Here is a 24882-nt window from a genome sequence, read left to right on the forward strand (position 1 = left end):
CCGTGAGAGGAATGGAAGAAGGAAGTGCTTCAGCAGGCCACAGTGATCTGGGTCTGCTAGTACAGGAAAGAGACAGAGAAAGGAAGCTTGATTCTCCATTGGGAAGAAGGATTAGCATGGAATGTGAGGAGAATAAGAGGACAAGGACTAGGGTTAGAGGAGAACCCTTCTCAAGTTCTCTGCACAAGGCCGGGGCCCGGTCCCCAAGGTTGTACGGATACTAATGGTCCTGCAGCAGACACCGGAGGAATAGAAGTAGTGACCACTTTATTCCCACACAAGACTTGGGGGCACAACAGCAACATAAGAGTGAGCCGGGACTTAGTAGTAAGGAGTCCCCGAAGCAGGCTACAGCTGTCTGCCGTACAAGTAGAGTTCATAGGAACATCTGACCGGAGGAACTCCAGTGTAACTCAGTACTAGGAGTACTTCATTCAAAGACGCTATAAGAGGAGATGTTCAGAAAAGGCACATATGTTGGCGGAGTGTTGGAAAGGAGTACTTCATCTTGCCTGGAAGTTGGCTGAGCTCCTGACCCGGAGGACACGGCATGGATGCGGGCACCTGTATCTGCAATAGACTGTGAGTAAAGCTTTGGAACTACATGCCCTGGTGTCCTCCACTTATTCCTGTGCCAACCCGCCCAGCACTGCTACATCCCTTGCGCCTGACACTACACCATCTAACTGTCACTTCACCTACACTGCCCTGGGACTACAGCCCTGCCTGTGGAGGGCTATGGCATCATTGCTGCACCACACCATCTGTCCCGGAGGATCTGTCTGCAGCGTCGGCTTACATCTCCATTGCCGGACACCACAGGTGGCGTCACGAATCACATATAAACTTTCATCACCATAAGCACACCACAACAACCCCTTTTTGTAATGGGCGCCCAGGGCCACGGGCCGGGTCCCAGCTGCCGTGACATCTCCCATTGAAGCTCATCGGGCCCGGTACCTAGTACCCCACAGCCCTGGGAGGGCGACCCACATGCGGCAGTAGGAATGAATTTGACAGAATGGCGCCGGTACATCCCCAATGCAGTCACTAGAAGTGGCCTTTTGAAGCCTCTTTGCTAGTGAAAATATAGATCATTGTTTGGGATGCCTCCTCGGATCCACGATGACTTTGCGCCACTCACCCAGTTTAAAAGGACCCACTCAGTACAAATGAGAGTACATATTAAAAAAGGCTCCATACAGTACAGCCACAAGGATGAGGTAGTTTTGGCTTTCCCACCCAAATGGATGTGGTCCGAACTTCTAACATTAGCGGGTGTGTTTTCATAGGGTTAGGATCAAACAGACCCTTAATTTAATATGGAATAAAAAAAATACACTGGTGAAAAAATCGGATTGAATACGGATTGCATGCAATAAAACCAATGGTGTCATTCAAAAGTACAACTCATCCCGCAAAAAATAAGCCCTCACATGGCCATATTGACGGAAAAACCTCTGAAGATGCTGATGCCACCACTGAATATCAAGTTAGGCCTCATCAAGCAATTTGTCACGGCTCTTGACAAGGAGTCAGCAGCTCTCCAAGATCTCTTTCCAAAGCTGTCTGAGGCAATGGTCAAGGCTGGTATCTTCCTCAGACCGCAGATGTAGAAGATCATAGAATGTGACGAGTTCGCCAAGCTGCTGAACAGGTCAGAGAAAGGGGCATGGAACAGTTTCGTTGTATTGGTTCATGGCTTCCTGGATAATCACAAGCCTGAAAACTATGTGCAGTTGGTTCAGAATCTCATAAAGAATTACGCCATAATGGGATGCAGAATGTCTCACAAAAGCCATATATATCCTTGACGCTCATCTTGACAAGTTCAAGGAGAACATGGGAGCTTACTCAGAGGAGCACAGCGAATGCTTTCATCAAGATATATTGGACTTTGAATGTCGCTACCAAGGACAGTATAACGAAAACATGATGGGGGACTACATTTGGGGGCTTCTTCGAGAAAGCGATTTGCAGTACACTCGCAAATCTAGAAAAAGTACTCATTTCTGAACCTTTTTGAGTGATTTTTGACTGTCTTTGTCTATTTACCTTGCAAGTGTTGTTTTTTTTTTATCAGACTGCATGAATGAAAATATAATAATTTCCTTTTTTTTTACACAATAAAGACGAAATTTTTCTGGCCTTTTGTCATAAAATCAAAGTTTGTGCTGAATGTTGTCTTTTTTTCCGTAGTCTTTAAATATAATCAGTTGAAATATTACACTTGGAAGCCAGAAACAAAAATTGTGTTACATAGTGTAATCGCACACGTGGATTTCACTCGCGTTAGATATGGAATACCATACAGATTTCACGTGTCCCACTTTTCTGGATGAGAATTAGAGCAAATTTTTTTACACTGCTGTGTGACTTTAGGTTTAGTTGGTGTGAATTGATTTGCATAACCAAGTCCATTATCCTTGTCAGACATCTGTGGCCGCTAGATGGGAACCCTAGGATTAGCCTGCCTGGCGCAACGTCACATGGACATCACACCGCACCAATCAAATCATGCCAGCGCGGCTATTTAGAAAAAGACCCTCAGATACCGTCAGCGGACACAGATCACTGGCATGACCAATGGCCACGGTCCTGTAGATCGACTCGCACCACATGAATGTATTGCATGATCCCAGCCTGTGCAATAGCGCACGTCCTTGGCACTGAGCAGTGTGAATCCTATAAGTCTTACGTGTCTCCCTGCTACACTGTCTTACACAGCACCTACATCTGTAACACGGTTGTAAGTAAATTAGGGGGTATGATGTAGCTGTGGATTTTTTACTGTATAGCATGATTTCATTTTGTACAGTGAGCTGTCAGCTAATGATGCTTTTCCATCTTGCACTCCCATCATTGCACTGATGTTTCTAGGCTACTGTATGGTCTTGTACGCTGCAGCACAGCTTGCAGAGAGAGGTATAACCAGCGTCTACAGATCACCATGGTGACTAGGACATTAAAAGGCACGTCACTGCAACCTGATCCTTGGTGACTGCCAATCATGTGAAATGGTGCTTGATCAGCCCTGCCCGTCTGTCTTGTCCCTGCAGTATGATTGGACCCGGGGAATGCCCCTCAGGTAGCAGGTTACCAGCCGAGTGCAGGTGTAGGCACACAAGGCGCAGGAGCTGCCAACCTAACGCTGATCAGCATCCCTAATAAACTTTATCCCATGAAGGATTTGCAAGGATTCAAGTAAGTCTACAAAAAACTTTTCGTGGCCATATTTGTGTTCTACACTGGTAATCGACAGCCCTGTATGCAAATGGCTGTGTAACGTTAATTATTTACAGGATCAGAGCATCCTGCATGATGCTAAGATTGAGGAAGTAGATAGTGAGGACAGAGGAGGCACCATGAGGAGGCTAGAAGTAACAGCAAGGAGAGGAAATGAGGGACTTTATTCTGGATGATGCAGGAACCTTTATTCACTTCAATGTGTCAGTTTTTTTTGCTGCAGCCATAGTAAGAAAATATAGTGTAATACATACACTGCATTATTGTATTTTTTTCACAAGGTTTGCAATTTTTAATTTTTTTTTCTTTTTCTTCAAAATTGTAGTATATCCTAGGTATGGCTTTTTTGCTGTTTTCTTTCATGCATTAGGATCCAAGGGGTAACATTTTTCCTTGTGAAGAGTTATATGCCAAGCCTGGCATGCCGATGTGAGGAGGTTTTTAAGCCTTGCAATGCTCCTTTGGGAAATTAAATATGCAAATTTCCTCTTCAGAGAGGAAGAAGACTTAAACTCTAGTGCCACATATTGGAAGTACTCAAGGAGGAGATCCCAAGAGGGAAAAAAACACCAGATTCCCGTGCTGCTATATTTCAACCATCAAATAGAGGAAATCCAGTAGATTGTAGGATTCCTGTACATTCGACCTGAAGCAGAGGTCACTGAATGGACCTCGAAACGCGTTGTCTCTGTATGTACCATAAATAAAGTACTGATATTGGAACCAATTTCTACAATCTACTGGATTTCCTCTATTTGATGGTTGAAATATAGCAGCGCGGGAATCTGGTGTTTTTTTTCCCTCTTGGGATCTCCTCCTTGAGTAATGGAAGCAGACGCTGTCTGTTTACACCATCCTGCTGCAGCTTCATTGCATGTGACTAAGCACATACAGTAGTTGTGGTTTTACACAACTATTGAGGGTGAGTACCCTGCACAATTTAATTTATATTCATTATATCTGCACTGGTAAGGCCCTATGGGCGCACTTTTGTGGTTTCTTTTATCTTTACAAATTGGAAGTAGCAATCCTAAGAGTCAATAACGACCCTTTAACGAGCCTTGCCATATGACTTGGGTTTATCTTTTATCCTAAATCATGTGACAAGGCTCATTAAAGGGTCAATATTGACTTTTAGGATTGCCACTTCCAATAGATGGCACTAGAGTTCTAGTCCTCTTCCTCTCTAAAGAGGCAATTTGCATATTTCATGCATTATGCACATGTTTTTATTCCATAAACATTTTATTATTTTCTTTTTTTCCCTCCTGTTTAAAAACCTTTGTAATTTTGTATCTTATGTTATTACTGTTTGTGTTAAGAAAAAACTGCTAAAATGTTAACGTGGTTATACAGAACTATTTTTTTTTTCTTATTGGCCTAAGAACTTACAAGCAGGTAGTTGCTAACTGCCTGCCTGTTGTGCCTAGCGCTAATCTCTCCCAGCTCAGAGCAATCATGAACCGCTGGGAAAAGCTTTACAGTTCACATTGTTCCCAGGCACCAGGTGCTGAAGGCAGCTTTCATCATTGTCGCCTGGTGTCCCAGAGAACAGCGCGACCAGGCACCCATGATGGGAGCACCCGCTGTGTACATCATGTATTAAATAATTTTAAAAAAATGGCATGGGCTCCCTTGTAATTTTCATAACCAGCAGAGGGAAAGCTGACCACTGGAGGCTAATGTAAAAAATCTGGGAAAGGGGCCAATATAAAAAAAGATTCCCAGGCTATTAATAATGGCTCACAGCTGTTTGATTAGCCTTTACTGGTTAGGTTACGGGAGACCCTAGAAAAATAATAACTTAAAGTCCCACTATAATTTCTTACAAGCAAAGGCTAAACAGCCAGTTGTGGGCTGATATCAATAGCTTGGTAAGGGGCCAGGGATATTGCCCCCCCCAGGCTAAAAACATTAGCTAAATGGGACAAATGCAGAACTTTCCACAGTAAAACCTGCAGCAAATACTCAGCGTGTGAATATTATCTTAAGTGGATGCTCCCATGTCATGAAAATGCAGAAGAATTTTAAGAAATCTCATGCACACGCCATATCTAGGCTATTGATCTAATGTTTAGCAATTTTATGATTTATTTTTTGTTTTCCATTTTATTTATAAAAAATTCATTTTTTGCACAGTTTTTAAAAAATCAAGTGTAATTTCTTTGAGATCATCTTTCTGCCACCTACATGTGAAATATATTTTGTAACAGTCTTTATAGTACTTTCTTTGCTTGGAGTAATGTAAACATATGTTTTTGGATTAAAAATGTTGCTACATTTAAATAAAATACAATACATGTGGATGGGGTTTTGAAACTCATATGTTTGCTAAATTGTGCAGTGTGCTCATTCTGTGATGGAAAATGAGTGGATTTCCACTTGGGATTTGACCACATCGATGTGTAGGTGTCAAATCCACAGCACAATGCAGTAAAATTCATATGTAATAATTGCAAATTTTGGTGTAGATTTGCTGCAGGTTGGTGGTACAATCTGTGGCAGAAATATTTTGTTGCATCCGGACCTCCCAGTATATTCTCTTTATGTTGGGTACAAGGTTGTACTTACACTGATTTCTTTCACTTCCTCTGACAATCAGTAATAATAGTGTAGCTGCTGTTCACATTTAGAAGTAGAAGACAAGCTCTCAAGTGTAGGAATATTATTAAGTTTCCAGTGATTTTTATAATTTGCTTTTTCAGGTGTAAAAGCATGGTATGGTCATTCTCCCATTTTCACTGACCATTGTATATCTCTCTTAAAAGGGTTGTCCACTACTAGGATCTAAATGTTTGGCACCAATAAAAAAGCTTTTACTCACCTCCCGTGCCATGCTGTTCTGGCTGTGTTGGTACTCGCATTCTTAGGGCTCTCATATTGTTGTTATGACACGTGACCCCAGTGCCCAATCAGCGTTGGCATCACTGTCTCCAGCTTCGGACATATTGAACATCAATAGTAAATGAGAGCGGCCGCAGCCCTGACTTCCTCTTGATGTTCAATATGTCCAAAGTTGGAAACATATTGAGAGCCCGGCTCTCGTGTCATAACAACCGCACGTTGCTCCAGGAGTATGTTTACACGTTTTCTTTTTTCAATCGGGGTAGAGTGGGTCCCTCTCCGAAAAACCGCCTTAAAAAGCATTCAGAAAATGCTCCAAAGGATCTTCCTATTCATTTCTATATAGAAAAAGACTTCCTGTTCACATGTTCAGGCTTTTGAGCATCTTTTAATTGCTTAAATCAGTGTTTGCGTCTCCAAGATCCTATCCCAATATGTAATAGGTATAATAATAATATTAGCAAATACCTCCAATTAGAAATGGAGTATAGTTTTTGATTCGCTATGTCTCTTGTCTCATGTGCAGGCATTGCAGGACCTTAAGTATCCATGGTTATGACCACTAGCAACTAGCTAACTAATTGTCACTATATCAGTGTCATGTTATGGCGGTATTCGGTAAGTATGGGGGGCCTCAAACTGTCCCTGAAACTGGGACCCTAATTGTCCCTGTCCCAGGGGTACTCTTGAAGGTAGAGAGGCCCGTGTCTCTGACCTTACTATACTCCAAATTAGAAAAAACACAGCACTCGGTGACTGAGAGGGAGGTGCATGTACTGTATAATAATTAGATCTGTCTCTTTAAGCAAGCCAGACTTATGGGACTTGGGGGGTGGAGACAAGAGGGATGAGAAGGGAAGTATCAGTTTCACTTCTGGGTAGCATGGGAATGCAACTGTTATGCTGTGTGCTGGAGGACGAAGAATAAAACATATCTAAAGTTTAATACCTTGAATTCTTCATAACGTGTGGATATTACAACTGGCGACGAGGATGGGATATAATCACCTACTGCTGTGAGTACAGACTATATTTTACCGCTTCACACGCCAGCACCACTGAGAGACTCTATCATGGCTGACTACTTGCACACATTCCCACAATTTGATATGACTGATGTCATTAATCTCTCCCATAACTGGAGAAAATGGCTAAACAGATTTGAGAATTTCCTAGAAGCCATGGACATAAAGGAGGAGAAAAGAAAGAGAGCTTTGCTCCTGCATTGTGCAGGCACAGGAGTCTATGACATATACAGTACGTTACCTGCAGCAGAAACAGACACATACAGCAACTGCACTAAAGCTCTCACTGGCTACTTCAACCCCAAACAGAACATCAGATATGAAAGATATAAATTCAGGATTGCCAAGCAGCTTCCAGAAGAGTCCATAGACACTTATGTCACACGGCTGAAAGAGTTAGCACATGGATGTGCCTTTACAGATGTAGATGATGAAATCCTAACTCAAATAATTGTCACCTGCTCGTCTAATAACCTAAGGCGTAAGGCTCTGCAGCAGGATATCTCTCTACATGATTTGCTCAAAATGGCCCGTGCTATAGAAATAGCAGATCATCAGGCTACCGTAATGGAGAATGGGGATAAATTACATGTGCATAATCTCAAACAGAAAAATTTACCAGACAAACAAGCCCAGAAACAGAAGAAATGTTATAGATGTGGACAGGATTTCCCTCACCACCAGAACAAATGTCCAGTTATGGGACAAACCTGCAGTAAATGTGGAAAAGGGAATCATTTTGCAGCTGTTTGCAAATCAGCGCACTACAAGCCTCCGCTGCCTATGACAAAATCTGCAGATGTAAAAGTGATAAATCAGGACACAGAAGAAATGTCTGCGACTGAGAACTATGTGTTCACTACCTCTGTCACTGGTTCAGTACAGTCTCCCTGTGTTACACTCTCAATCTGCAACACTGACATTACCTTTACAATAGATACAGGAGCTTCAGTGGATATCATAGATGGCACTACATATGAACAATTGAAAACAAGGCCCGTCTTACAACAAGTGCAGACTAAAATTTTTCCTTATGGATCTAAAACACCTCTAGCTATAATGGGACAATTTGATGCTGAAATTAGATATAAAGAAAACAGGCAGAAAACCACTTTCCACACATTACAAGGATCGGGAGGCTGTCTTCTCAGCTATCACACTGCCTTGGAGCTAGGGCTCATCCAGATTATTCATACCATAACTGACCCTGCGGATATGGATGTACAAACTATGGTGAACAGCTTTCCCTCCCTATTTAGTGGTTTGGGAAAACTAAAGGACTCTCAAGTACACCTTGATGTGGATGACGATGTTCGTCCAGTAGCCCAGCCTCACAGGCGTATTCCATTTCACCTGAGACAGAAGGTAGAAAAGGAACTCCAATTGCTCATGGATGAGGACGTTATTGAAACTGTTACTGGTCCCACTCCGTGGGTCTCTCCACTTGTGGTAGTTCCAAAACCAAAGACTCCTGATCAAGTGAGACTGTGTGTTGACATGCGCCTGCCCAACACCGCTATCCAGAGGGAAAGACATATCTCACCTACGATTGATGACATTATTCATTTATTAAATGGAGCCACCGTCTTCTCAAAGCTCGACCTCAATAAGGGATATCATCAATTAGAACTGAGTCCAGAGTCCCGATACTTGACCACATTTTCCACCCATGTGGGCCTCAGAAGATACAAAAGATTGACTTTTGGAGTCTGCTCAGCAGCAGAAATTTTTCAGGATGCAATAAGGAGTGTCATTCAACACATCCCAAATGCCTTTAATTACAGTGATGACATATTGGTTTTTGGTAAAACTCAAGCTGAGCATAATCGTGCTCTATATGCTATCTTCGAATGTCTGCTTTCTGCTGGACTCACTTTAAACAAAGAGAAGTGCGAGTTTGACAAGGGTTCATTAGAATTCTATGGTCACATCTTCTCGGCAAAAGAAGTACAACCAGACCCCAAGAAAGTGGAAGCTATCAGAACTGCCTCAATTCCACAGGATGCCAGTGAAGTGCGTTCTTTCCTTGGAATGGCAAGTTACTGTGCTAGATATATTCCGAATTTTTCAACAATCAGCAATCCACTACGGGAACTTACAAAACAAAGTTGTATTTTTCAATGGTCTCAAGACTGTCAGGCCTCTTTTGAAACAATTAAAAATGAACTCTGCTCGACAACCACTATGGCTTATTTTGATCCAGCTCTTCGAACTGAACTGATTGTGGACGCCAGTCCCGTGGGACTGGGTGCTATTCTAGCGCAGTACAAGGATCACAATCAAAATCCTCACATCATTTCTTATGCAAGTAAGAGCTTAACAAACACTGAAAGAAAATATTCTCAACCTGAAAAAGAAAGCTTGGCAGTTGTCTGGGGATGTGAACACTTTCACTTATTTCTCTATGGAGCTCCCTTCACCATTGTCACAGATCATCAAGCACTTCTTACAATTTTTGGAAATCCCAGAGCTAAAATGCCTGCACGAATTGAACGATGGGGCCTACGTCTACAGGACTACAACTATAAAATTGTTCACAAACCTGGAAAATACAGCAATCCGGCTGATTATCTTTCAAGACATCCTACTAATGATGATATACCTGTGCATTCCTCCATTGAAGAATACCTACGTTTTGTTACAGATCATGCCATGCCAAAAGCACTTTCTCTTGATCAATTTATAAATGAAACAACAACAGACAAGACACTCTGTGCCCTAATACAAATAATCCAAAATCGAAGGTGGCATGAAATTCAAAAGGAAAAATTTCCTGATTCTGAGATTGATCTGAAAGAGTTAAAACTATTCTCAAACGTACGTGAGGAATTATCAGTCACTGAAGAACACCTCCTTCTTCGAGGTACCAAACTAGTTGTACCTAAGACTTTGCATAACTTAGTCATACAGATAGCACATGAAGGTCATTTAGGAATTGTTGGCACAAAGAAGTTACTCAGAGAAAAAGTGTGGTTCCCAAATATGGATCACTTGGTGGAAGAAAAGATTAGACGCTGTTCTACTTGTCAATTAATCACTCCATCATCAACCTTAGAGCCATTACAAATGTCTCCGTTACCCACTGCTGTCTGGGAGGAAGTGGCAGTCGATATATATGGACCATTGCCAAATGGCCAATACATTCTCGTAACAATTGATGAATATTCTCGATACCCTGTCATTTCATTTATCTCTTCAACATCTGCTAATAATGTTATACCAGAGCTGGACGACATTTTCTCGGCATATGGTATTCCAAGAGTGGTCAAAACAGACAATGGACCTCCATTCAATGGACATGTGTTTACACAATTTTCTGAATACTTGGGATTCAATCACAGGAAAATCACACCTTGCTGGCCGCAAACCAATGGAATTGTGGAACGTTTTATGCGCACTCTGGGGAAACGTATCAAGGCAGCGAGTCTGGAGCACATCCCACTGAAACAGTCATTATACAAATTCATGCGTAATTATCGCAATACGCCACACTCCACTACTAATGCTGCTCCAGCTCATTTAATGTTCAGCAGAACCCTGCGTATACGTCTCCCTGATGTGACCAGCCATCCCCGACCGAGTGACTCCTCAGTGAGATCCACAAATTTCTCCAACAAACAAGCCATGAAACGTTATGCAGACAGAAGGCGAAGGACACAGTCAAGTGCCATCGAAAGAGGGGATGTCGTGGTGGTACGTCAAAGACCAACCAACAAGACCTCACCTGTATATGGTCCTGCAAAATATTATGTTACTAAAAGGAAAGGCAGCATGATCACAGCTGAACGAGATGGACACTCCATAACGCGAAATTCTTCATATTTTAAAGTCATACTGCAGAATGATGACAATGAACTCTCTTTGGTGGAAGATTTGGTATCCGATGGTGGAGAGGACCAACAAGAGGTAGCTGGTCCATCAATAATGAACCCTCTCAATGAGCCCAGACGTTATCCTACACGAGAGAGAAGAGCTCCATCGAGGCTTATTGAAGAAGTGTAATTACAGTTTTGTTTTTTTTGTTGTTTGTTTCTCTGGTTTTGGAATTGAACAAGTAAGACAAAACGGACATATGATTTCTTTGGACGTTTTCATGTTGTTGCATTTATCAGTAATATGGGTTATTTATAGAAAAAAAAAAGGGGATGATGTAATGTATAATAATTAGATCTGTCTCTTTAAGCAAGCCAGACTTATGGGACTTGGGGGGTGGAGACAAGAGGGATGAGAAGGGAAGTTTCAGTTTCACTTCTGGGTAGCATGGGAATGCAACTGTTATGCTGTGTGCTGGAGGACGAAGAATAAAACATATCTAAAGTTTAATACCTTGAATTCTTCATAACGTGTGGATATTACAGTGCACAAGTAGGGTATCCAATCCATTATAGATTATAGTAAAGACTTGGCACTCAAAAGGGAAAATTGAATTTAACAGTTCCTTTATTGTACAAAGCATCCAGTTAAAAAATTCTTTGAACGTTTTCGGTCGTACAATTGACCTTCATCAAAAAAGGAAATTCACAGTTGATTTAACTGAAAGGAGCTGTAATGGAAAATTCCATATATCATTAAAGAGACAGCTGGCCTGTGTGGTAATATTCAGTACTGAATATCTGGTCTAAAAGTCTGGAATAAGAGGCGTCTGGTAAGCAGCAGATACTGAAGATAATAACCTTGTTTTCAGTAGAGGAACACTGGATTTCAGAATTGGGACTGACAAAGGTCCTGGTAAAATGATCTGAGATTTAATTAGAGGATATGCCACATGTTGTGCATAGCAGGCTTGTGTCCCTGATATGGGACTGGTACTGTTTGAGGAAGTATGTCCTGCCCAGGTATGTGTGCCACGGGGGGAGAGGATGCGCTGGTTAGAAAGGCACGTGAGTGCAGGGGAATAGTGCTGTGTCTGTGTCCGGGCGTGTACAGATGCTGTAGGAGACTCTCAATACTGAAAACGTTCAAGAATTTTTGAACTGGATGCTTTGTACAATAAAGGAACTGTTAAATTCAATTTTCCCTTTTGAGTGCCAAGTCCTTACTATACTCCAGTTAAAGCCTTATCTGTCCCCTCTCCCACATCAAGAGGCATGAGACAGAAATGTAAGGTAAACAAGATTCTAGGACAAAACAGGCATAACAGAAAGCCACTATTATTCAAAAGCACACACCAAAAATAGAGACAGGGAGGGATAGGGACCAGGAGACAACTACTCCAATCCACCCCACTGGCAAGGAAGAAATGTCCAGAGCCAGACTATACAGAGGGAATAAATGATAAGCAGATGCAGCTGAGAACAAACAGGCTGTACGGTCTCAGCCAGCATGGAAAGACTACTTAACCCTTTGGGCACTGAAGGAAAGGAAATCCATTTAAAATAGGATATAAATCAAACCATCTCTACAGAAGACTCCAATTCATTACCCGACATGAGTTTCTAACTCCAGGTCTTCCAGGGGGATGTGATACCCTTGTGACAGTATCCTCCTACAAAGGACCACTGGACCCTCTGGACTGGGTTTATCCGGATGGGCCGCATGGACGGACCACATTAGTTTACTGTCGGTACCCACATCCTCTCCACATGTCCATACCCTTTCCAGTGCACCAAGTATTATAAAGAGCTTCTAACTCCAGATCTTCCAGGGGGATGTGACACCCTTGTGAGAGTACCCTCCTTCTACAAGAGACCACTGGATGCTTGGGACTGGGTTTATCTGGATGGGCCGCATGGAAGGACCAAATTAGTTTACTGCCGATACCCACATCCTCTCCACATGTCCATACCCTTTCCAGTGCACCAAGTATTGTAAAGAGCAGCGAATCATACTGGAATCCAAAGTTCTTGCCTCCTAGAACTCCAAGACGAATGGTTAAAGGGTTAATTACGGCAACCACCTTATCAGGACAAATAAACCTAGGACCTAATTTCCAAGAGGGAATTTTCAGTTTAATATTCCTGTAAACAGCCATACCAATATGACCTCCCTATAACACCTGGGCATGCTCCTGATGAGGCCGCAGATGGTCTCCTGAGGGATCTCCTCCCAGACCTGGACTAAAGCATCCGCCAACTCTTGGACAGTCTGTGGTGCAACGTGACGTTGGTGGATGGAGCGAGACATGATGTCCCAGATGTGCTCAATCGGATTCAGGTCTGGGGAACAGGCAGTCCATAGCTTCAATGCCTTCATCTTGCAGGAACTTTTGACACACTCCAGCCACATGAGGTCTGGCATTGTCCTGCATTAGGAGGAACCCAGGGACAACCGCACCAGCATATGGTCTGACAAGGGGTCTGAGGATCTCATCTTGGTACCTAATGGCAGTCAGGCTACCTCTGGTGAGCACATGGAGGGCTGTGTGGCCCTCCAAAGAAATGCCACCCCACACCATTACTGACCCACTGCCAAACCGGTCATGCTGAAGGATGTTGCAGGCAGCAGATCGCTCTCCACAGCATCTCCAGACTCTGTCACATCTGTCACATGCGCTCAGTGTGAACCTGCTTTCATATGTGAAGAGCAAAGGGCGCCAGTGGTGAATTTGCCAATCCTGGTGTTCTGTGGCAAATGCCAAGCGTCCTGCATGGTGTTGGGCTGTGAGCACAACCTCCATCTGTGGACGTTGGGCACTCAGACCATCCTCATGGAGTCGGTTTCTAACCGCTTGTGCAGACATGCACATTTGTGGCCTGCTGGAGGTCATTTTGCAGGGCTCTGGCAGTGCTCCTCCTGTTCCTCCTTGCACAAAGGCTGAGGTAGCGATCCTGCTGCTGGGTTGTTGCTCTCCTACGGTCCCCTCCACATCTCCTGTGTACTGGCCTGTCTCCTGGTAGCGCCTCCAGCCTCTGGACACTATGCTGACAGACACAGCAAACCTTGCCACAGCTCGCATTGATGTGCCATCCTGGATGAGCTGCACTACCTGAGCCACTTGTTTGGGTTGTAGAGTCCTTCTAATGCTACCACGAGTGTGAAAGCACAACCAACATTCAAAAGAGACCAAAACATCAGCCAGAAAGCATTGGTACTCCTTTAATGAGTGTGTCTTGATAATTGCCAATAATTTCCATCTGTTGTCTATTCCATTTGCACAACAGCATGTGAAATTGATTGTCAATCAGTGTTGCTTCCTAAGTGGACAGTTTGATTTCACAGAAGTTTGATTTACTTGGAGTTATATTCTGATATATTCTGTTGTTTAAGTGTTCCCTTTATTTTTTGAGCAGTGTGTATGTATATATACAGTGGGGAAAAAAAGTATTTAGTCAGTCAGCAATAGTGCAAGTTCCACCACTTAAAAAGATGAGAGGCGCCTGTAATTTACATCATAGGTAGACCTCAACTATGGGAGACAAACTGAGAAAAAAAAATCCAGAAAATCACATTGTCTGTTTTTTTTCATTTTATTTGCATATTATGGTGGAAAATAAGTATTTGGTCAGAAACAAGCAATCAAGATTTCTGGCTCTCACAGACCTGTAACTTCTTCTTTAAGAGTCTCCTCTTTCCTCCACTCATTACCTGTAGTAATGGCACCTGTTTAAACTTGTTATCAGTATAAAAAGACACCTGTGCACACCCTCAAACAGTTTGACTCCAAACTCCACTATGGTGAAGACCAAAGAGCTGTCAAAGGACACCAGAAACAAAATTGTAGCCCTGCACCAGGCTGGGAAGACTGAATCTGCAATAGCCAACCAGCTTGGAGTGAAGAAATCAACTGTGGGAGCAATAATTAGAAAATGGAAGACATACAAGACCACTGATAATCTCCCTCGATCTGGTGCTCCATGCAAAATCCCACCCCGTGGGGTCAGAATGATCACAAGAACGGTGATCAAAAATCCCAGAACCACGCAGGGGGACCTAGTGAATGAACTGCAGAGAGCTGGGACCAATGTAACAAGGCCTACCATAAGTAACACACTACGCCACCATGGACTCAGATCCTGCAGTGCCAGACGTGTCCCACTGCTTAAGTCTGTACATGTCCGGGCCCGTCTGAAGTTTGCTAGAGAGCATTTGGATGATCCAGAGGAGTTTTGGGAGAATGTCCTATGGTCTGATGAAACCAAACTGGAACTGTTTGGTAGAAACACAACTTGTCGTGTTTGGAGGAAAAAGAATACTGAGTTGCATCCATCAAACACCATACCTACTGTAAAGCATGGTGGTGGAAACATCATGCTTTGGGGCTGTTTCTCTGCAATGGGGCCAGGACGACTGATCCGGGTACATGAAAGAATGAATGGGGCCATGTATTGTGAGATTTTGAGTGCAAACCACCTTCCATCAGCAAGGGCATTGAAGATGAAACGTGGCTGGGTCTTTCAACATGACAATGATCCAAAGCACACCACCAGGGCAACGAAGGAGTGGCTTCGTAAGAAGCATTTCAAGGTCCTGGAGTGGCCTAGCCAGTCTCCAGATCTCAACCCTATAGAAAACCTTTGGAGGGAGTTGAAAGTCCGTGTTGCCAAGCGAAAAGCCAAAAACATCACTGCTCTAGAGGAGATCTGCATGGAGGAATGGGCCAACATACCAACAACAGTGTGTGGCAACCTTGTGAAGACTTACAGAAAACGTTTGACCTCTGTCATTGCCAACAAAGGATATATCACAAAGTATTGAGATGAAATTTTGTTTCTGACCAAATACTTATTTTCCACCATAATATGCAAATAAAATGAAAAAAAAAACAGACAATGTGATTTTGTGGATTTTTTTTCTCAGTTTGTCTCCCATAGTTGAGGTCTACCTATGATGTAAATTACAGCCGCCTCTCATCTTTTTAAGTGGTGGAACTTGCACTATTGCTGACTGACTAAATACTTTTTTTCCCCACTGTATATATATATATATATATATATATATATATATACATACTAGCTGAAGAGCCCGGCGTTGCCTGGGCATAATAACCAACTGTGGTTAGTTATAACAAATTATAATGATTATATTACACATAAAAACCGTGCATCTAATCCTATCCTGTGTGATACTGACTGCTGAGTGGTGTATCTAATCCTATTCTGTGTGATACTGTCTGCTGAGTCGTGTATCTAATACTATTCTGTGGGATACTGTGTGCTGAGCTGCGTATCTAATCCTATCCTGTGTGATACTGTCTGCTGAGCTGTGTATCTAATCCTATTCTGTGTGATACTACCTGCTGAGCCATGTGTCTAATCCTCTCCTGTGTGATACTGACTGCTAAGCCATGTGTCTAATCCTCTCCTGTGTAATACTGACTGCTGAGCCATGTATCTAATACTATCCTGTGTGATACTGTGTGCTGAGCTGTGTATCTAATCCTATCCTGTGTGATACTGTCTGTTGAGCCGTGTATCTAATCCTATCCTGTGTGATTCTGTCTGCTAAGCCGTGTATCTAATCCTATCCTGTGTGATACTGACTGCTGTGCTGTGTATCTAATCCTCTCCTGTGTGATACTGACTGCTGAGCTGTGTATCTAATCCTATCCTGTGTGATACTGACTGCTGAGCTGTGTATCTAATCCTATCCTGTGTGATACTGGGCTCCCCCTGCAGTCTGTGTCAGAGGGTGGTCTGTGTTGGCACGGTAATAAATTGTGTTATTTCTAGCTTTACAGAAGGACAATAACACCATAGAAATGATAAGAATAATAGGCCTCAGTTACCACAACTGTCTACAAAGAAAACTGCTGCTGATAGCAACCAATCACAGCTTATTTTTCATCTTTTAAACAGCTGGACAGCGTGGCGAGTTTTGAGTGGCGACTTTTGTGTGGCAAGGTTGGTGTATGTGTGGTGAAATGTGTGCTGAGGGTGGTATATGTGTTGAAGCACGTGGTAGTGTGTGGCGCATTTTGTGGGTGTGTTCATATTCCCGTGTGTGGTGAGTATCCCATGTCAGGGCCCCACCTTAGCAACTGAACGGTATATACTCTTTGGCGCCATCGCTCTCATTCTTTAAGTCCCCCTTGTTCACATCTGGCAACTGTCAATTTGCCTCCAACTTGTCATGATCCAGGATGGGATTTCGCTTTGACCCGTCCTGGTTAGACTATGGGTTAATTGTGCTGCCTCTCTCTGGCAGCAGGAGGCTATTTAGTGTTCACTGGACCTGGGTCCGGTGTCAGTTATACTCCTGCCCTCGGCTGAGTTAAGTGACCTCTTGTATACGTGTGCCTTGTGCCTGATATCTTGCTTGCTTGTTCGGTTGTGATCTGGTTCTGTCCCTGTTATGAGTTCTGCCTGACCCTCTTGTACTGCGCTACCTCTCGTGTATGACTCTCTGCTTGTGACCCGACTTCTCTCTGCTTGTCCCCTTGGTACCACGTCGCCCTCTTGTGTATGACCTTTGGCTCTGTCTGACTACCCGTCTGTTTGTCCCTCCTGTACATCGTTTGCCCGTACTGCTGTGACCTCTGTTTTGCCTGACTCTGAGTTGTTTGTGTGGTGTCCTGTCCTATCTGAATACAGGACGCTAAGCCCCGCCCCCTTGCAGTCACATGACCATAGGTCCCGTGCAGATTATTCAGTTTCAGTGTCCGCAGGTCCTATGCCTCTTTACTTTCCAGCGCTGACTGGACCCTGACACTATTAGCCTGAAGCACGCCTGGTCACCTCTGCTGCCCTGCTCCCCAGGTAACTTTTAGCACTGCTTCTGTACTCAGGACACGCGCACTGGCTCTATGAGCAAGTGCAGTGCGGTGTCTCTGACATTATAACTGACCCATACCATTTTTTTTTCTCTGCTCCCATTCACCTGTGTGTGTGATGGATCCTATGCACACACTTTCTGATCAGGTTAAGCATCTGACGCAGATGTCTCAGAAACTCTTTGGAGAACAAAGAGTCCTGGCTCAGTCTCAGCAGCTGATCGCTGACACTGTGCAGGGGGTTCTTTCATTGGGGGCTCGGGATGTTACATTAATTTCCCCTGAGTCTCCAGTGAAGTTACCAGATACCTTTTCTGGAGATAAAAATGACTTCAGAGTTTTCAAGGAGGGCTGTAAGCTTTTTTTTTCCTTAAGACCACACTCTTCTGGGGATGAAAGTCAGAGAGTGGGAGTCATTATGTCTCTGTTAAGGGGAGCCCCCCAAGCTTGGGCTTTCTCCCTTCCTATCATGGCCCCTGAGCGTATGACTGTGGATGCATTTTTTGAGGCCCTGGGGCATATTTATGATGAGCCTGATCGGGTGCGTATGGCTGAGGACAGGCTGATGAATGTTTGCCAGGGGAAACACTCAGCCGAGTGGTTTTGCTCAGAGTTCAGACGCTGGGCTGCTGAGGTCTGCTGGAACGACGCCGCTCTCCGGGGGTTGTTCCGTAGAGGCCTGTCTGAGCATCTGAACGACGCCTTGGCTCTCCACCCCCCACCTGATGCCCTGGAGGAAGCTATGACACAGGCCGTCCGAATGGATCGCAGGTTACGGGCAAGGGGAGTGATACAAACCGAGACATCATTATTCTCCCAAGGAAGGGGAGCCAGTTCTTCATTGAAAATCACGGCAATGGGAACCATCAACCTTAAGGAGGAAGAAAGGAGACAACGGCACGTGAGAAAATTCTGTGTTCACAGTGGCGAGTCTGGACATGGGAAAAAGGATTGCCCCTCCCGGCCACTAACCAACAAGCGACTGAGCCCGGGTGATTATCGTGGAGGTCACCCAGGCTCTCAGGTACCCTTTTCTGCATTTTCTAAAATGTCATTTCAAGTGGAACTTTGTTGTGGGGGTGTCTCCACATCCACTTCTGCCTTCGTGGATTGCGGTTCATCATTGAACTTTATTGACTCTGACTTGGTGGCCAGGTGTAAGTTAGGGACAGTTAGGTTGGAGACTCCGATTCACCTTGTTGCTATTGACAAAACACCACTGGTTAAGAATGACATTGTGTTTTGTACTGAAGAGTTTCTCCTTAAAGTGAGTTCCTTACACCAGGAACGTATTTCATGTTTTGTAATGAACAACCTGCCTGCGGGACTGGTGTTGGGGTTCCCCTGGTTACAGCTGCATAATCCTGTGATTAATTGGGAATCTCGGGATATTGTTAAATGGGGTCCCTATTGCTCTGAGAAATGTCTTGTTTCTGTGTCTGTGTCGTCTGTGGGTCTAGAAGGCATTCCGGAGTGCCTGATAGATTATACTGACGTTTTCTCCGAAAAAGAGGCTGAGGTTTTACCACCACACCGCCCATTTGATTGTGCCATTGACCTGGTTCCAAGTGCTAAATTGCCCAAAGCCCGCCTGTATAACCTCTCGGGTCCAGAACGGGCTGCGATGGAGGAATATATTTCCGAGAGCCTCCGTAAGGGACATATTCGTCCTTCTGTTTCTTCTGTGGCGGCAGGGTTCTTTTTTGTAAAAAAAAAAAGACGGTGGTTTGCGCCCATGCCTCGATTTTCGTGAGTTAAATAAAATAACTGTGAGGAATACTTATCCCCTTCCACTTATTCCTGATTTATACAATCAGTTGTCCGGAGCTAAGTGGTTTTCGAAATTAGATCTACGGGGAGCGTATAACCTTATCCGAGTCCGGGACGGAGATGAATGGAAGACCGCTTTTCTCACTACTGAAGGGTTGTTTGAAAATTTGGTCATGCCCTTCGGCCTGACCAACGCTCCAGCGGTCTTCCAAAATTTCATAAATCATGTGTTCTCCGATTTGATTGGACGTTTTATGGTGGTGTATTTGGATGACATTTTAATCTACTCGCCTGATAAACAGACTCACATTGGTCATGTTCGGGCAGTTCTCCAAAGGCTCAGGGAGAACTGTCTGTTTGCTAAACTTGAAAAATGTTTATTTTTTGTTCAGGAACTGTCCTTTCTGGGGTTCATCGTGTCTGCTGAAGGGTATCGCATGGATCCTAATAAGGTGTAGGCCATTCTCGAGTGGGTTCAACCGTGTGATTTGAAGGGTCTTCAACGTTTCCTAGGGTTCGCTAATTATTATCGGAAATTTATAAGGGGGTTCTCACAGGTGGTTAAACCCCTCACAGACATGACTCAAAAGGGGGCCGATATCAAGAATTGGTCAACCGCAGCGGTAGCGGCATTTCAGTTTTTGAAAAAATGTTTCATGTCGGCCCCGGTTCTTATCCAACTGGACCCCTCTGAACCATTTATTGGTGAGGTAGACGCCTCAGAGGTGGGGGTGGGGGCGGTATTGTCCCAGGGACCCGCCACTTTGACCAATTTAAGACCTTGCGCCTTTTTCTCAAAGAAGTTCTCCCCTGCGGAGAGAAACTATGATGTGGGGAATCGGGAACTTCTGGCCGTAAAATTGGCTTTTGCAGAATGGAGGCATTTTTTGGAGGGGGCTGTTCATCCTATAACGGTAATCACGGACCACAAAAACCTAGCTTACATTGAGTCAGCTAAAAGGATGACTCCCAGACAGGCTAGATGGTCACTTTTTTTTTTCCCGATTCAACTTCTCGATCACTTTTCGACCATGATCCAAGAATATCAGAGCGGATGCGTTGTCACGCAGTCTTGATCCGGTGTCCCCCCCCAGAACCTCCATCCTCCATTCTTCAGCCTGGGGTGGTGGTGGCAGTGGTTTCTAATGTGTTGGAATGGGAGATTCGAGAAGCCCAGGCTCTTGCACCTCCAGCTAAGCAGGTGGATAAACTTTTTGTGCCAGCTCAGTTTCGTCTCAAGGTCCTCCAGGAGTTCCATGACTCAGTTCTGGGTGGACATCCAGGGATCTCAGCAACCCGGAAGGCCATTGCTAGAACATTCTGGTGGTCTTCTTTAGCCTCTGATGTTGGTGTCTGCGTGTGAGGTTTGTGCCCGTGCGAAAACTCCCCATAACCGGCCGGCCGGGAATTGGTACCACTGCCAATTCCTGAGAGACCATGGACTCATCTGTCCATGGATTTCATCACCAACCTTCCCCCTTCCAAGGGTAATACCGTGGTCTGGGTCGTAGTGGACAGGTTTAGTAAGCAGGCACATTTTGTACCTTTGGCAGCTCTACCTAATGCGGAAACATTGTCCAGATTGTTTGTGGAGCATGTGGTGCGGTTGCATGGGGTACCCCTGAATGTGGTGTCTGATAGGGGAGTGCAGTTTGTGTCCAGATTTTGGAGAGCTTTTTGTAGGAGGTTGGGTATTGGTCTGTCCTTTTCATCCGCCTACCATCCAGAGACTAATGGGCAGACTGAGCGGACCAATCAGTCTCTGGAGCAAATTCTGCGTTGTTTGACCTCAGCCCGACAGGATGATTGGTGTTCTGTGTTACCATTGGCTGAGTTTGCTTTTAACAACCGCACTAACCAGTCTACAGGTACATCTCCTTTTTTTTGCAATTATGGGTTTCATCCTCATTTTGGAGAATTTTCCCGCTTGAATTCTGGGTGTCCTGGGGCGGACGAGATGATCCAGCGGTTGGGGGAGGTATGGCGGGAGGTCCAGAATAACATTACGAAGGCCCAGGACAAATTTACATTTTTTGCGGACAAAAAACGGTCCGTGGGTCCAGTGTTTCAGGTCGGAGATAAGGTATAGTTATCCACCAAAAATATAAGGCTCAAGGTCCCCTCTGCGAAGCTTGGACCCAAGTTTATAGGTCCCTATGTAATTACCGAAGCAGTTAACCCGGTGGCTTTTCGGTTGAGTCTTCCGCCATCTCTAAGGATCCCTAAGGTTTTTCATAAGGCCCTTTTGAAACCTGTGATGTCCAGTGGGGAGGGATCATCATCTTCCCCAACACCGGTTCTGGTAGATGGGCAAGCTGAGTACGAGGTGGAACGAATTGTCGACTCCAGGTTGGTCCGTCGCGCCCTTCAGTATCTGATACATTGGAAGGGCTATGGTCCTGAGGAACGCTCGTGGGTTCCTGCTCGATCAGTTAATGCGGATCGGTTGATCCGAGCCTTTCATACCAAGTACCCTGAGAGACCTGGGGGTCCGGTGGCCCCCCATTGAGAGGAGGGTACTGTCATGATCCAGGACGGGATTTCGCTTTGACCCGTCCTGGTTAGACTATGGGTTAATTGTGCTGCCTCTCTCTGGCAGCAGGAGGCTATTTAGTGTTCACTGGACCTGGGTCCGGTGTCAGTTATACTCCTGCCCTCGGCTGAGTTAAGTGACCTCTTGTATACGTGTGCCTTGTGCCTGATATCTTGCTTGCTTGTTCGGTTGTGATCTGGTTCTGTCCCTGTTACGAGTTCTGCCTGACTCTCTTGTACTGCGCTACCTCTCGTGTATGACTCTCTGCTTGTGACCCGACTTCTCTCTGCTTGTCCCCTTGGTACCACGTCGCCCTCTTGTGTATGACCTTTGGCTCTGTCTGACTACCCGTCTGTTTGTCCCTCCTGTACATCGTTTGCCCGTACTGCTGTGACCTCTGTTTTGCCTGACTCTGAGTTGTTTGTGTGGTGTCCTGTCCTATCTGAATACAGGACGCTAAGCCCCGCCCCCTTGCAGTCACATGACCATAGGTCCCGTGCAGATTATTCAGTTTCAGTGTCCGCAGGTCCTATGCCTCTTTACTTTCCAGCGCTGACTGGACCCTGACACTATTAGCCTGAAGCACGCATGGTCACCTCTGCTGCCCTGCTCCCCAGGTAACTTTTAGCACTGCTTCTGTACTCAGGACACGCGCACTGGCTCTATGAGCAAGTGCAGTGCGGTGTCTCTGACACAACTCTTTTCCTTTCACTTTTTCCCCATTATGTAGATAGGGCAAAATTGTTTGGTGAATTGGAACGCGCGGGGTTAAAATTTTGCCTCACAACATAGCCTATGACGCTCTCGGGGTCCAGACGTGTGACTGTGCCAAATTTTGTGGCTGTAGCTGCGACGGTGCGGATACCAATCCTGGACATACATACATACATACATACACACCCACATTGAGCTATATATATATATATATATATATATATATATATATATAACAATTACAATGTAATATGAAATGTTCTGAGTGTCCTGCTAGCTCTGCCCCCTGTGATTACGTGACTGGCTAAGCTCAGGTCCTGTGCGCACTTCGCTCCTTGGTCTCCACACACTCTGTCTAGTGGCGCACCTCCCCTGTTAGCGCCCCCAGGCTTAACCCCAGTGACACTGTCCCCCTGTCACTACAGCTTGCAGTTTATTACAATCTTTTCAGTTAGCCATTTAAAGGCATCAACCGCTGAGGACTCTCAAATTTTAACATTGTCCTATCTACTGGCTAACACAGTACAAAGATATATTTTTCCTGTACAATACCCACTGGCGTAGCGTGGGGGGGGCGGGGGGGGGCGGTCCGCCCCAGGCGGCATGTGTGTGGGGGCGGCGCGGCAGCAGCAATTCCACCCTGCAGTGCAGTGCAGCGGCGGGCAGGGAGCGATGCGATCACGGCAGCTCCGCTGCCTGCAAGAGTGAATAGCAGGAGCGGAGCGGCAATGGTCCGTCCTGCTTCCTGCCCGGAGGCCGCGCTTCCTGTTTCACACAGAGGAGCGCCGCTGAGTGACGTCATCATTCAGCGGCCGCTGCTGTGTGAGGGAGGAAGCGCGGGCGATGCTGCGGACTGGTGAGAGGAGAGAGGTGGTGTCTTGTGTGTATGTATGTATGTATGTCTGTGTGTGTGTGTGTGTCTGTGTGTATGATGGAGCAGGCAATGATGGGAGTGATGGTCTAGAAGGCAATGATGGGGTGATGGAGCAGACAATGATGGGGTGATGGAGCAGGCAATGATGGGGTGATGGAGCAGGCAATGATGGGGTGATGGAGCAGACAATGATGGGGTGATGGAGCAGGCAATGATGGGGTGATGGAGCTGGCAATGATGGGGTGATGGAGCAGGCAGTGATGGAGCAGGCAATGATGGGGGTGATGGAGCAGGCAATGATGGGGTGATGGAGCAGGCAATGATGGGGTGATGGAGCAGGCAATGATGGGGTGATGGAGCAGGCAATGAGGGGAGTGATGGAGCAGACAATGATGGGGTGATGGAGCAGGCAATTATGGGGTGATGGAGCAGACAATGATGGGGGTGATGGAGCAGGCAGTGATGGGGTGATGGAGCAGGCAATGAGGGGAGTGATGGGGGTGATGGAGCAGGCAGTGATGGGGTGATGGAGCAGGCAATGATGGGGTGATGAAGCAGGCAATGAGGGGAGTGATGGGGGTGATGGAGCAGGCAATGATGGGGGTGATGGAGCAGGCAATGATGGGGTGATGAAGCAGGCAATGAGGGGAGTGATGGGGGTGATGGAGCAGGCAGTGATGGGGTGATGGAGAAGGCAGTGATAGGGTGATGGAGCAGGCAATGATGGGGGTGATGGAGCAGGCAATGATGGGGTGATGGAGCAGGCAATGAGGGGAGTGATGGGGGTGATGGAGCAGGCAATGATGGGGGTGATGGAGCAGACAATTATGGGAGTGATGGAGCAGGCAGTGATGGGGTGATGGAGCAGACAATGATGGGAGTGATGGGGTGATGAAGCAGGCAGTGATGGGGTGATGGAGAAGGCAGTGATGGGGTGATGGAGCAGGCAATGATGGGGGTGATGAAGCAGGCAATGATGGGGTGATGGAGCAGACAATGATGGGAGTGATGGGGTGATGGAGCAGGCAATGATGGGAGTGATGGGGAGAAGGCACAGTGATGGGGTGATGGAGAAGGCAGTGATGGGGAGAAGACAATGATGGGGTGATGGTCGAGAGGGCAATGATGGGGTGGTGGGTGAGAATGCAATGATGGTGGTGGTGGAAAGGGCAATAAATGGGGGTGGTGGAGGAGGAGGAAATGATGGAGGTGGTGGAATGGGCAATGA

General features: G+C 45.4%; 1 protein-coding gene across 1 annotated transcript in view; it reads left to right on the forward strand.

Annotated features, from left to right (window-relative positions):
• Nucleotides 1-3183: 3183 nt before the first annotated feature.
• Nucleotides 3184-24882, forward strand: part of PLS1 (plastin 1) — a 218038-nt gene continuing 196339 nt past the window's right edge. The window contains exon 1 of the mRNA XM_073579103.1: nucleotides 3184-3204. The gene's annotated coding sequence lies outside the window, so the exon portion shown is untranslated. The remainder of the gene's footprint in view (nucleotides 3205-24882) is intronic.

This window comes from Dendrobates tinctorius, unplaced genomic scaffold, assembly GCF_039654945.1.
Source record: "Dendrobates tinctorius isolate UK_male_01 unplaced genomic scaffold, ASM3965494v1 ptg000060l, whole genome shotgun sequence".
Classification (NCBI taxonomy): domain Eukaryota; kingdom Metazoa; phylum Chordata; class Amphibia; order Anura; family Dendrobatidae; genus Dendrobates; species Dendrobates tinctorius.